Raw genomic sequence first — 13,158 nt, 5'->3', positions numbered from 1 at the left:
AGTGTGACTGATTCTGGTTTGATTTAAAGATTAATATATGGTCACATTTTTTGCATGTCAAATTGTTCACTGATTGAAATTATTTACGAGTGTTAATTAGTAATTGATGGAGTAATACATGCAGCACAAAATTAATTAGCATATCGTTCTCTTTTTAAAACTTGATTTAGGAGTGAGAATTAGTAATTTATGGTACAGCCTGATAGGATGCAAGATGTTAATTAATTCACCTGCTTCCATCTTTCCGGATTTGAAACCAAAAATTATTCTCTCCGTCACGTCACGTTCACAATTAGCATATCAATTTCTTATTTAAAATTGATTTATACTACCACCAGATGTTAGAGCATCCGCAATGGTGCTTAGGTCAGCCATAGGCCAATCATTTTCTCCCCTGCCACGTCAGCAACACTAAAAAAACCACCTGCCACGTCAGATTTAGGTCAGCCATAGGCCCGCCGCAATAAAAACAATTCAAAATATACTACATTTACGGAATTAAAATTGCGATATACGGAATTAAATTTACGACACATATACGGGAAAAAGAATCCATTCCATTAAAAAAAAAGTACAAAGATTTTTAAAAAAAAGTACATGATTTTTTTTTTAAAAAAAAGGGCTTCAACACACGAGCCCCGCCACTCTCTACTCCTCATCGCCGTCGCCGTCGTCCTCGTCGTCGCCGCCGCCGCCGCCGCTGCCGCCACCCGTGGTATCTGAGCCCACGTCGGAACCCCCCAGCCGTGACCTCGCGATCTCTAAATCAGCACGCATGCTCTCGAGCATCTCGTAAAGAAACCTCTTCTCCGTGGGGTCAGTGGTGTTCTTCCACTCTCGGAAGACCTGTAACATCTGAGCCCGCGTTTGGTTACGCGAATGGAGAGTGTACTCGAGTGGGGCGGCTGGGAGGGCGGAGGACTGGACCTCGCGGGGCGATAGGGGGGATCCGCCCCTCGCAGCCCGCTGCGCCCGCTTCTGTCCAACCGGGTGGAGGCGACCAGTAAATGAAGGAGGGGATGGAAACTCCTCAGCATCCGGGGGGAGGTCGTGGGATCCGCCGCTGCTGCCGCTGTAGTCGCCGCTATAGTTAAGTCGCTGCTTCTTCGGCCACCCAGCGTCGCACCCCGCCCGGAACTTCTCGAAGTCCTTCAACAACAAGAAGCACTCCCAGAAGGTGAACTCCTTATACTTCCCCTCCAAGGGGAACTGACTCGCGTCGATCCTCCGGGCGTCGTCCTCAGTCTGCCCACTTCTGAGCTGACGGAGGGCGTTGGCGTACAAATTTGCAAAACGGCCCACCGCGGCCCTGGTGCGCTCCCACCCCTTCCGGACCTCCTCGTTGCTGAAGTCCTTCCCGTGCGGGCAGTGGCTCTTATAGGCAGCTCTGATCTTCGTCCACATGTTGACGACCCGCTGGTTGTTCGCAACAAGTGGATCGTCGCACACCTCCAACCACCCCTTGGCCACCCCGGCGTACTCATCCTCCGTCCACTTCCTCCGGCCAGTGGCAGCGGGCTGCGATGACTCGCCGACCGCCTTGCCCTTCCCCTTCCCCCTCGTCTTCTTCTTCGCCGCGGCCGGCGTCGCTGGAACGGGAGTATCATCGTCCCCGAGATCGATCCCCATATCATGCAATGATAGAAGGTCATCGCCAGAGAACTGCGTCTCCACCGGGGTCGACGTGTGAGACGAAGCCGTCAAAAAATCAAGCGAGGGCCGATATACCGCGTCCCCTCCCGGTGACCCCTCGGCATCCCGGGATGCATACCGTGCGGCATCCCCCCCTGCCACATCATCCCCATCATCTGCTGCAGCATCATCTGCTGCTGCATCTGGGGCATACCCCCCACCCGGGCGCTGACTGCCCGCCGCCCGGCATCCCCCACGGCATTCCCCCCTGGTTCCCCCCCATCGCCCCCCCGGCGCACCCGCCATCATCCCCATCATCTGATTCCAAGGGATGTTAAACCCCGGGCCCATCTGCCCCCATCCAGATCCCACGGGTACTGTGGGAGTCTGAGATCCGCTCGTCGCCGGACTGGACTCGTTGTTGTGATCCATCGCTCGATGATGCTCTTGTACAGAAAGTTAGAGAGAGAGAAAACTCGTTAAAACAAGTGGTGCAAATGAAAATGAAACGAAAATCGCGTTTATATATGATTTAAAAAAAAAAAAAAAAATTGAAAATCGGCGCTGGCCGATCGGGCCTCTACAATGGCGGCTAGCCGATCGGCTAGCGCTTCGGCCAGCGATGAGCGATCGGTCAGCCCACGCCGATCCGCTCGCCGATTGCAATGGTTCGGCTAGCCGATCGGCTAGCGCGACGAATCGGCTAGCCGATCGCTAGCCGACCATTGCGGATGCTCTTAATTCACCGACTTTCCTCTTTCCTAAGTCCTAACAAAAATAGTGCCGTGGATTTGAAACATTTATTAACTCTCCGTCACATCATGACTTAGGGAATTTTTTCTCTACCACATGGGCTATCAATTTTTACTCCGCATTGAAGTAGTAATTTTTTATACCACCTTTTAGGGTGTGTTTGGGAATTTTTTTTCTCCATCACATGGGCTTTCAGCTTCTAGTATTTAGCATTTGAAGTAAAGTAATTTAAAATTTGGTAAATTTTTTTATACTACCTGTTAGTGTGTGTTTGGGATTTTTTTTCTCCACCACATGGGCTATCATTACTATTTAGCATTGAAGTAAAGTGATTAAATATTTGGTAATTCTTTTTATACTTCCTTTGAGGGTGTGTTTGAACTTAAACATAAAACGTAGTAGTATCACCTTTTTGGTGGTGAAAGGAGGGACACCACTTGAAAATGGAAGGAGGGAAATAGAGTGTAGTTTCGTATGCAGTGAGCCAACCTAATATTGGTAATATTAATGTAATAGGTGCATTGACGTTATTTTGTGGTATGGAAAAATGAAACCCAATTGCCAAGTTAATGAGCTGTATTTGTATAAGATCTCGTTTAAAATTATTACAATCATATAATCCAATATTAACTACAAGCCTACATAGTAATTATACATAGATGATAGATCATCTTCTTTTGACATGAGTTGATTTAGGAGTGAGAAGGTAAAGTTTCGCACCCATTCAAATAGCTATACATAGTTGATTTTGTTTTGAAAAAGGTAGTAATTAATAATACGAACCATAAATTTTGATTCTAGCACACCATCAAATAATTATTAAATTCTATGCATATCACTTCAACCAAAAGTTGTGACCGTACGAGGACGCAACATTTAAAGACCAACCACGACTAATCACTTTTCTCCAATTAATACATTATGAATTTAGATTAAGGTTTTTTATTGCTGCTTTCTTTATTTCTTTTTTTAAAGCCCTGTGATACACCTAATCACTTTTCTCAAAAATAGTATGTATAACAAGGTTAAAGACTCATCATTTCTTTTTGATTGATCAAAAATGTCTACCACCTGCGCCGGCTCCGGCTCCTCTACTGGATCCAATACTGAGTTGATGGAGGGTAAGAAGTGGATCAAGAAGAAGGAGGGGTCGGAGGAGAGGAGTGTAGAGACTGCTATGAGCAGTAATGAAGAGTGGATCAAGAAGAAGATGAGGGAGAAGAAGTTGCGAGAGTGGTGGAAGAAAGCCTTCTGTTTCGCCGACTCAGAATAACTATATAATATGGTAGACCACAAAAATGCCTCATAATTCTAGTTCCCATGTTTTTAATTACAGATTCAATAGAAAATTAACAAATTATAGTGTGGATGGGATGGGATAACATAACATGATTGTTAAGTTGGGTTACAAATTATAGTACTAGTACTTTATTCATTGATGATGAAGGATCACACATTAGATGTAGATATGGAAATACAAGGATTATTAAGTAACACAATGAAATGCAGTTAGATATAAGAGCCCTTTATCCAACACTTTTAGTGGTCTCAATAGCATCTTCTTCTAATATCTCTTCCAATATCCTTCCATAGTTGCACCAGAATTATGATCACATGGGGTTGATACATGATTTACATCCTCCTTGGGCTTCTTATCATTAGCTCGTTTGAGGTTACAAAAGATAGCACTATTGCATTGCTTCTTAGATCTTATAAACTGGATAACTATTTTGGAAGCAACTCTTCTAAACAAGATAATTGTTTTGCCACCCCTAGTTACTCTGATTAAAATATTGCAGTCCTTCAAAAGTTTCTTTGGAGTTTTTTTTAGTATCTGCCAAGATAAATCATCTCAAAGTCAATCTCAAAAGGTGAAATTAAAACTTTGTGAATTCTGGAATAACCATACTTCAACTCATATGAGCCCATTTTGGTTCTTATGTTTGCTTGTAAAATACTACTACTACTAAAATGTAGAGCTAATTAATGATTTACCTTCCTCACATCTCGACCCTCTATATTATCCTTGTGTACCTATAGCAGAATAAAAAGATAAACAAATAGAGATAAATAACTTTGGCACATTGCCAAAAAAAGAAACCGTCTTCAAATTATAACTAAGACAATTTTCTAAATTGTCCCATAACAAAAAATATGATGTCATCATTTTTTATGTATAATTTTTACCAAATTTTCTTGTTTTATAAGTTTATCTTCAGACTTTGTACATGTTCATTTATGTTGTATAAGTTTATCTTTGGGCCCCCTAGTAGAAAAATTATGCAAAAACAAACTATACAACAGAAATGAAAACATGTAGAAAGCCTGATTTTTTGGGTATATGACAATTGAGCAAGACTTAGTTGTTTTTCTGCTAATTTACCCAATCACATCCAACTTTATTTAACACTACTATCTATGGAGAGTGTAGAGACAATACCTTGTCAAAGAACAAAGTGTGAACTCGTTGGAGCACCTTTAAAACAGAGGCAAGAGCCACCTCACTTTCATCGATTTTTTTTAGACAGTGTCTATCACCAAATGTTGAGGTAAAAAAATAATATCGTTCGATCAATATCAAATTTCCCATATTATTTTCCCATACCTAAAAAAAGGAAATCGATTAATTAATCAACATGAACTGAACGAACAAGATGGTTCCGATATTAAAATTGAACTACATACTCACCCCTTCTTTGTCATCAACGATGAGGACTGTGCTTTCTCGGCCAAAAATAATATCTAGACTCTTTTGATTCTTGGAAATGCAATCATGTCGTGAAATTATTCTCGAATGGAAGTACTTTTTTTAGGATCAAGTAGTTTTGCCATTTCCAAAGCGTAGTCACGTGAACCCAAGGTATATATACACATCTCAAATAGTTTACTAGCTTCTTCCAAGAAAGTGTGCACAAATGGCCTTAATTTAGTAATCATTTGAATCTTGTCCAGTTTGAACAGACTGCTCTTCAACGTATCTAATTATCACAAAGCGTTGAGTCAATGAAATAGGACTCCCCCATCCCCATTATGCGTTTTATTATGAGACGGTCCTTATTCATTTTCTAATTTTACTTTTACTAACCAATTTCTTTCATGCTAAATTTTTTCGCACTTTTTATATTTCAAAAATTATGTACTTAGTCAAAATAGGAACAAATAATAGTATCGTATAGGATAAAATTCCAAACTTTACCTGGCGGAGAATCTATTAAGTACTTTTCTTCCTCTTTAATATCGGTTAACCTTATCGAATGTAACAGCGTGTGATCTAAATCAAGGACCAAATAAAGTTTTTTCTTGTGACAAACCAAATCCTTGAAACTTTTATCACGTAATCGGACCATTTCATCTTTAGCAATCCTTAATCTCTGTATTGGAAAATCATTTTATTATTCTGTGAAATATATAAAAAAGAATGTTAGAGAGAAAAAACCTTGTGAATGTATTTAAGTGGAATGGCAGAATCGTCTTGAACATGTAGCCCACATCTGATGCATAATTCATTAACAAAACCAGGATGTGAACATATTTCCTCTTTCTCTAAGTCTGAGTATATCTTCAACTTCTTCAATGTTACGTTTAACTCTATCAAAATGCAACAAAATTGGTATTAAGTATTGACAATCAAATTTTCCATGCATCCCAAAAATTGTACTTCATCCGTCCCTTAAAAATAAATCACATTTGCTATTTTGATATATCCCTTAAAAATAGACCAATTCTATCTAAAGAAGATTTTCTCTCTAATAAGGTGGGTCTTATTTTCCTAATTAAATACTCCAATAACTTTTTCTTTCTATGTCTTTTACTATACCAATTGTGTATTAAAATTCGTATTAATTATGTGAATTACACGATTTCATTTTTTAAAAATATTTATCTCTCGTATACCAATTTCAATTTTTTTTATTTTATATCTCGTATCAAATTAAAATCCTTACTCCAATCACTATTGGAATAACTAGGGCTGGGGAAAAATACCGAAAAATGATACATCGCTCGTATCGTATTGAAAAATATAAAAAAATTATCGAATTTTCAATATATCGTAATTTTCGATACGATATGATATCGTATCGTAAGTTTTCGATACGATAACGATATGAATTTCCTTATATCGCGATATATCGTTTCATATCGAAAATACGATATATATCGAAAATTTCGATATATCGATATTTTATTTTCGATATACATCGAATTTTTTGATATATATCGATATTTAACGATATATCGAATTTCGATACGATATATCGAAATATCGATACGATAACGATATGAATTTTTTTTATATCGAAAGTTCGATATATCAAAATTCGATATATCGAAACTTTCGAAACGATAACGATATGAAATTATTTCATATCGATATTTTTGATACGATACACGATACAACATTTTCGATACGATATATCGACCCACCCCTAGGAATAACGTATAGTACAGAAGAAATGAAAGTAGACCCCACCTCTCGAGGTCCAATTGATGAGAAGCATCCACCTCCGCATCAAGAACCTCTGCACACTTCTCACTCATCTGTCTTTCCAGTTAATCAATTTATACAAATAATAAATTACATCAAACATCTTAGCTTTTGGCTTTATTTAAAATTTTATAAATCATGCCACATATCAATCTCATTTAATATTCATTTATTTTCTCTATTATATTAATTTCTATAAAAAAGATGACGAGTCATATTTGGATAAGGAGTACAAATTATGTGAAAACCTAAGGAATTATTAAATTAAATTTTTAAATCTTAACAACAAATGTCCGTCGACCCTTACAAAAAATTGAAGAATTTTATTTTTTTCAAACTCAACCTCTCATTATCGCATATCGCAAATCGATGTAGGATGTAATAAACAATCAAACATGAACATAAATAGTAGTAATAAAACATGTTATACCGTAGAATAGAAATTTGAACCCCTTAAAACTCAAATAAGTACTCCCTTGTTACTTTAAAAAAAATAATACTATTACCTATTTACTTTCTCTTTCTTATGTTATTTTCTTTAATTTATAATTTCTTCTTTTCACGTAATCTTAAAATAATGTATTAAAAAGAAACGTCTTGACAAGCTGAAAACCAAGGAAACACTAATTTTTTAATTGTTATCAAATGGTAGTCTTATCTTATGTACAATCATTATGAACAACAGTCAACAATGCAATATAGAAAAGTGGGAACAATAAAAAGATTTATTCTCTCCAACCCAAAGATTCAATTTAAACACAAACCTTGTTTTTTTTATAACAAATAGACATACGATTGGTGTAGCCAAATTGATTTTTTTATAGTAAATAGACATACATATGTTATAGCTAAATTGATAGAAATTTAAAGGTCGTGTAATAAACACAAACCTGTATTTATTTTTATGTTTGCTCACCTTTGGAATTGAGAGTCAACAAGATCGTGAATAAAGACGGTGAAGACTGGTTGGAGTTTGTGGATTTCCGACAATAGTCTAAGGTGATTTAGACTGATTGGAGTTTAAATAGATTTAGATTATACTCCGTCAAATCTTCTTTATGCTTAATTTAAATTAGGTGTGGCTTATTACTTTAAAAAAATTTAATCAACAATTTTCCTCCATTTAATGATTATTGATATCATATATATTTGAATTCGTTCAAGTTCTCAAATTGCATTTATAGAACATTTAATACTTTTAAATTTTCAGATATCTTTCTACAAAAAAGTATGTGGACTTGATTGACAGATTACATTTATAAACAATCGACAATCCCGCCCTTATATAGATCTATAGATAGAGGTGTGATCAAATAATCAATGAATAAAATATATTTAAATTAGTTGTAAATTATTATATTATAAAGTTTAATTAACAACTATGCTTCCATTTGATGATTAATGATATCATATACAGTATATTTGAATTAATCAAGTTCTCAAATTGCATGCATGAAACATATAATGCATTTAAATTTCTGGATATCTTTGCACGAAAAAATATGCACGCTTGATTGACAAATTAAATTTATAGACAATCGACAATCCATAATTAAATACTTCATCCGTCACTAGAAATATGTCATTAAGGATTCACATATGTTTTAATGCGTAACTTATAAAGTAAGAGATGAGGGGAAAAAAATAGTTAAAATTGTGTAGTGTTTGGTGAGACGGACGAAAAAATATATATGAACTATTTATATATGGACTATAAAGTAAAGAGTACAACTCCTTTTTGGCCCACAACATATAGCCAAATTACGAATTTTGTCCATTACATTCATATTCAGATTTTCGGGTCCATAACATACGAAAATCGCTCTCGGTTAGGTCCTTTTTGGACGGCTCCGTTAAAATGCGGAAGTCAACCGTTAATTAGCAAAAGTTTGACTGATTAAAGCAAAAATTACCAATTTTCTATAAAACATTACCATTTAATTATTTTATTTCAAAATACCATTTATTTTACATTTATAGAATATAATGAGTACGACTCTTCAACTCTCATTTACAAAAAGAAGAAGGCAAAGTGTCGTCCGGCGATTCTGAGCGATAAACTCCAACTCACACTCCAAGCCCTAAATTCTGGCGATCCTGAGCGATATACTGGCGTCCAACCATGAGTTGGGTTTCGCCGAACCCACCTGAAGTCGAGCCACCTGAGAATGAAGGCAAGAAGGGCGAGAAGGGTCCTGGTCCGTCGGTGGCTAACCCTAGTCCCGAAGGTGGGTTGGCGTCATCGAACCCTAGCTCCGTCGCTGAAGTCGAAGTGGAGCTACATTCTGGTAACGATGGGTCAAAGTCAAACCCTAATGCTTCCAAGGGTGACCGACAACCTCCGATTGACGCCGATGGCCCCGAATATGAGAGGAGGACGAAGATGAGACGCGACCGCTTGGTTTCTCATAAGCCGCTACTTCCTCCGAATGAGAAGGATGTTGCTTCTTCATCGAGGCCGATGAACAACTCTTCGAGGCCGCCACTTCTAGTTGAAATTACAGATCCACTCTCTTGAAATCCATTTCGAGGAGGTCAAATAGATAAGTATCTATTTGACCGATTATGCGATTAATCAATTCACATGTTAAACTGATAATTGCGTGCTAGAATGCAAATAATTCATGCTCAAAGAAAATAAATCCTAAAACATGATTTCTACGGTTTATGGTTACCGATTTTGATTTTCCAAAGAATCGTCGATTGCTCGCGTCTTCTCCACGATGATGATCTTGATTACTAGACCACAAATCTTCTCTCTGGTTCCCGAACTGTATTTCGATATCAGTGTGGGCTGATCTCACCGGGATACTAGGACTTAAATAAAGAAGACAGAAAATTCCTCACGGAGGAGGAGCTGAAATTCTCACGGAGGAGAATAATAGAAAAGATCTGTGACATCCATGACCCGAAGCACATATATTTTTATATATTTTATTGAATATTTATACAATCATTAGACATATTAATTAAGTACATAAAAAGATAGTATTTGATAAATTAGGGGAATTAATGTATTTAAATATATATAGACTTGATTTGTGATACTTCCTCTGTCCCGCTTTAGCAGTCCCATTGACTTTTCTGCCCTCTTTTTATAAAAATGATAAAAAATAGTTAAAGTGGAGAAATGGTAAGATAAGAGAGACAATAATGTAGATAAGACTCTTCTCTATATTATTTTCTCTCTTAATTTATCATTTCTCCCCTTTAACTATTTTTTATCATTTTTACAAAAAGATGACAGAAAAGTCAATGGGACTGCTAAAACGGGACGGAGGGAGTATTATAGATGAGATAATAATATTGATAATACTTAGCTTCATATTTGTCAAGAATATAAATATTAGGAATATATTATACGTATAAGTATCGAATAAAATACATGTATACACTAGTTATCATTATTTTAATATGCAATAGTTTACTAAAATTAAATATTAGTATGTCATATGTATTTGAATGACGTATATGTTTACACGTGCATAATTACTCAATAGCTAAGCAAGCCTATATGTGTGATTCATTTAAGCTACTATAAATTTTATATATTGCATTATCATTTGTGTGTATAAAGAGACGATAGTTGAGTTTTTCTTAGAGAATATACTCATTCATCCATTCAAATATTATTTAGACGCTCTATAGCATTAGTAACAAATAAACTCAAGAAATATGTCGTCGAGCATTCACTGAGATTTAATCAAGGATTATGAAGTGAAAAGGAAGTTGAGGCGAAAATAAAATCTCATAAGGTAAGGAAGTTTGAGGTAAAAATAAAATATCATAATCAGGCGTGTATAAATCACACTTTAAATTTTATATATGTTATGTGATTAATTGCTCCATGTTTAAGTAAGGTATAAGTGAATTATATAATGTGATTCTGATATGATATGTTGTGAATGGTGATGATATGGATATATAATTGGTGCAATAGATATGTTTTGCATATGGTATTGGAATTAACTGAATCATTTGATTAAAGAGGATTTGTGATAGTCATGTCTTGGATCTGAAATCATAGTGGACATATTGGGAACTTCGGGTCAATCATAGTGGGACCTTCGGGTCAAATCATATTGAGACCTACGGGTCAAATCATAGTGGGACATTCGGGTCAAATCATATTGGCATATTGGAAATCCCGGGCAGATACCGGGCTTGAACTATCACAGAATAATAAAACGAACAAAGTGGCATGTGCATATGTGTATGGAATTATTTTTTATTTTGTTGATTATTTATTATATATATTGGTTAAAGAATATAATTGATTGTTTGGGCTGTGGAATTAAAGCTAAGATTTATATACACTGAGTTGTGGCTCATATAAACCACTAATATTTTTCAGGAATAAGATATCAGTGACGTTTTTTATTGACGTGGGTCATAGGAACTCCACATGTTATCAGGGTCGGCGGCTGACGCATTTTTGGCAACCTTCTCCTCCTCATCATTTTTGCATATAGATAAATATATAGTATAAAGAGTGGTGAGAGGGTCCCACTACTGTTTAAAATGTTTTTAGAATGTTTTTAAATATGTGCTTGATAAATGTTAGTTTTTGAAATTATAAAATATATGTGTTTTTGTATTTGACGTGTGGATTATTTCTTTTAAAATTTTGAATTTAATTATAGTAAGTGCGTAAGTCATAAGGGTTGGGATGTGACAAAATCGTTCCCTCTCTATTTTTGGGAGTGACGTGATTTTTAAGAAATAATAATGTGTATTTTTGTCTCCTTTATTCTCCTATTTATATTAAGTTCCTTTTGGGCCCAGACAGAAATCTATGGAAGATTTTGGATATGGGCTCACCCCAATTAGCTTTTTACCAATTAAATTGAACCCACAATTTAATACAAGCTTAATTGGAATATTACGAGCAGTCAAGTAATATTGACCTCCCCATCCAAATCCGAAATCACAAGTAATTCGGCTTTCCGTTGTTTGTATTATTTATTTCCCACGCTTAAGATATAAATGTCCATTAATTAATTAATATCTGCTATGGACTTAATTAATTAATATCTTATTAACTCCAATAGTGGACATAGCAAGAAACACTTATTTATTATTCATAGAGTAATAAAACTCCAACTGGCCAGTTTTCTGAATAATAAAACCTTGTCCGAGCTCCTCTTGAGGACATTATCAAACGAGACTCACCTCGCGCACGATTCAACATAATAGCAATCCTAGCACCGCTAGATATTAATCACCACTACCCAATATATCAGGATTATTGGGTTGCGAAAAACACGCACCATTTGATAAGTCAAAGTAGTGCATAATCAATACCATATGCTCAATGCTAACATATGTAGATTAAGAAATAGTATTTTATCAAGACCTAGTCTTTCAGTAGATAGCATAAAGACACGTCTTGCTGTTAGATCCTTTCAATGCTATACCACACCAATGTCATCATATTTCAGTAAGGCTTAGAAATATGCGGACTGACATTGCAATCTTTCACGATAGGTAGCCAAAGCCTATCTAGGTTGTGAAATTCTTCTTTTTCTTTTGCAAAGCATTGCATAGATCTGACCGTGTTACCTTAAAGTGGACGACGCCAATCGGTCTACTAAGCAGACTAAGCAAAAGACTTAGACTTTGTTTGCTTCTTATACGTTTAAATGTTTATAAAACATCTTATAAATGCAGAAGCAAACACAATGTAATAATATACTGATTCTATTCGTACGAAACTGCTTGAATAATACTGAATCGGGTTAAAAGTGGATTGTAGAGTTTTTGTATACAAAAGCAAGATTCTATTCTCACGAACTTGCTCGAAACATACTTTTCAGTATACCAACCCTAACACGAATATACATTGAATTGAGTTGGTAGTGTCGGTAGGATTGGGGAAATGTGTTTTTTGGGTCTTATGTGGTGTTTTGTTTTATCTGCATTAAATGGTGTGTTTTATGTGTTGTTGGGTGGTGGGGAAAATAACTGGATGGTCTGGTTGTAGGGAAACCAGACGACAGGGAGAATTTTTTTTGTCTGGATATGTGTTGGACTAATGGGTTTATTTTGTATAAATGTTGGACCACTTTGTTATTTTTTTTATTGTTTACTTATGATAGACACCTTTGCTTACAGATGGGACATTCACTACAAGGATCCTATACAATGGTGTCATGGAGACATGGGAAGGGGGTGGAAAGCAATATGTAAATGGTGAGCGTGAATACATTCATAAATGCGATATGGACAAGTGGTCAAAACTGGAGGTTGATGGTGAGTGTGAATACATTGATAAATGCAAGATGTCA

At 36.2% G+C, this 13,158-nt stretch overlaps 1 pseudogene; it reads right to left on the bottom strand.

Moving 5' to 3' along the window:
• Positions 1-3,949: 3,949 nt before the first annotated feature.
• Positions 3,950-6,924, bottom strand: LOC148926842 (RNA polymerase II C-terminal domain phosphatase-like 4; annotated as a pseudogene).
• Positions 6,925-13,158: the final 6,234 nt, after the last annotated feature.

Source organism: Salvia hispanica, chromosome 5 (assembly GCF_029641045.1).
Source record: "Salvia hispanica isolate PSC_SH4W2 chromosome 5, Shi_PSC_v1, whole genome shotgun sequence".
Lineage (NCBI taxonomy): Eukaryota > Viridiplantae > Streptophyta > Magnoliopsida > Lamiales > Lamiaceae > Salvia > Salvia hispanica.
This window is presented reverse-complemented; position numbering and strand designations above follow the sequence as displayed.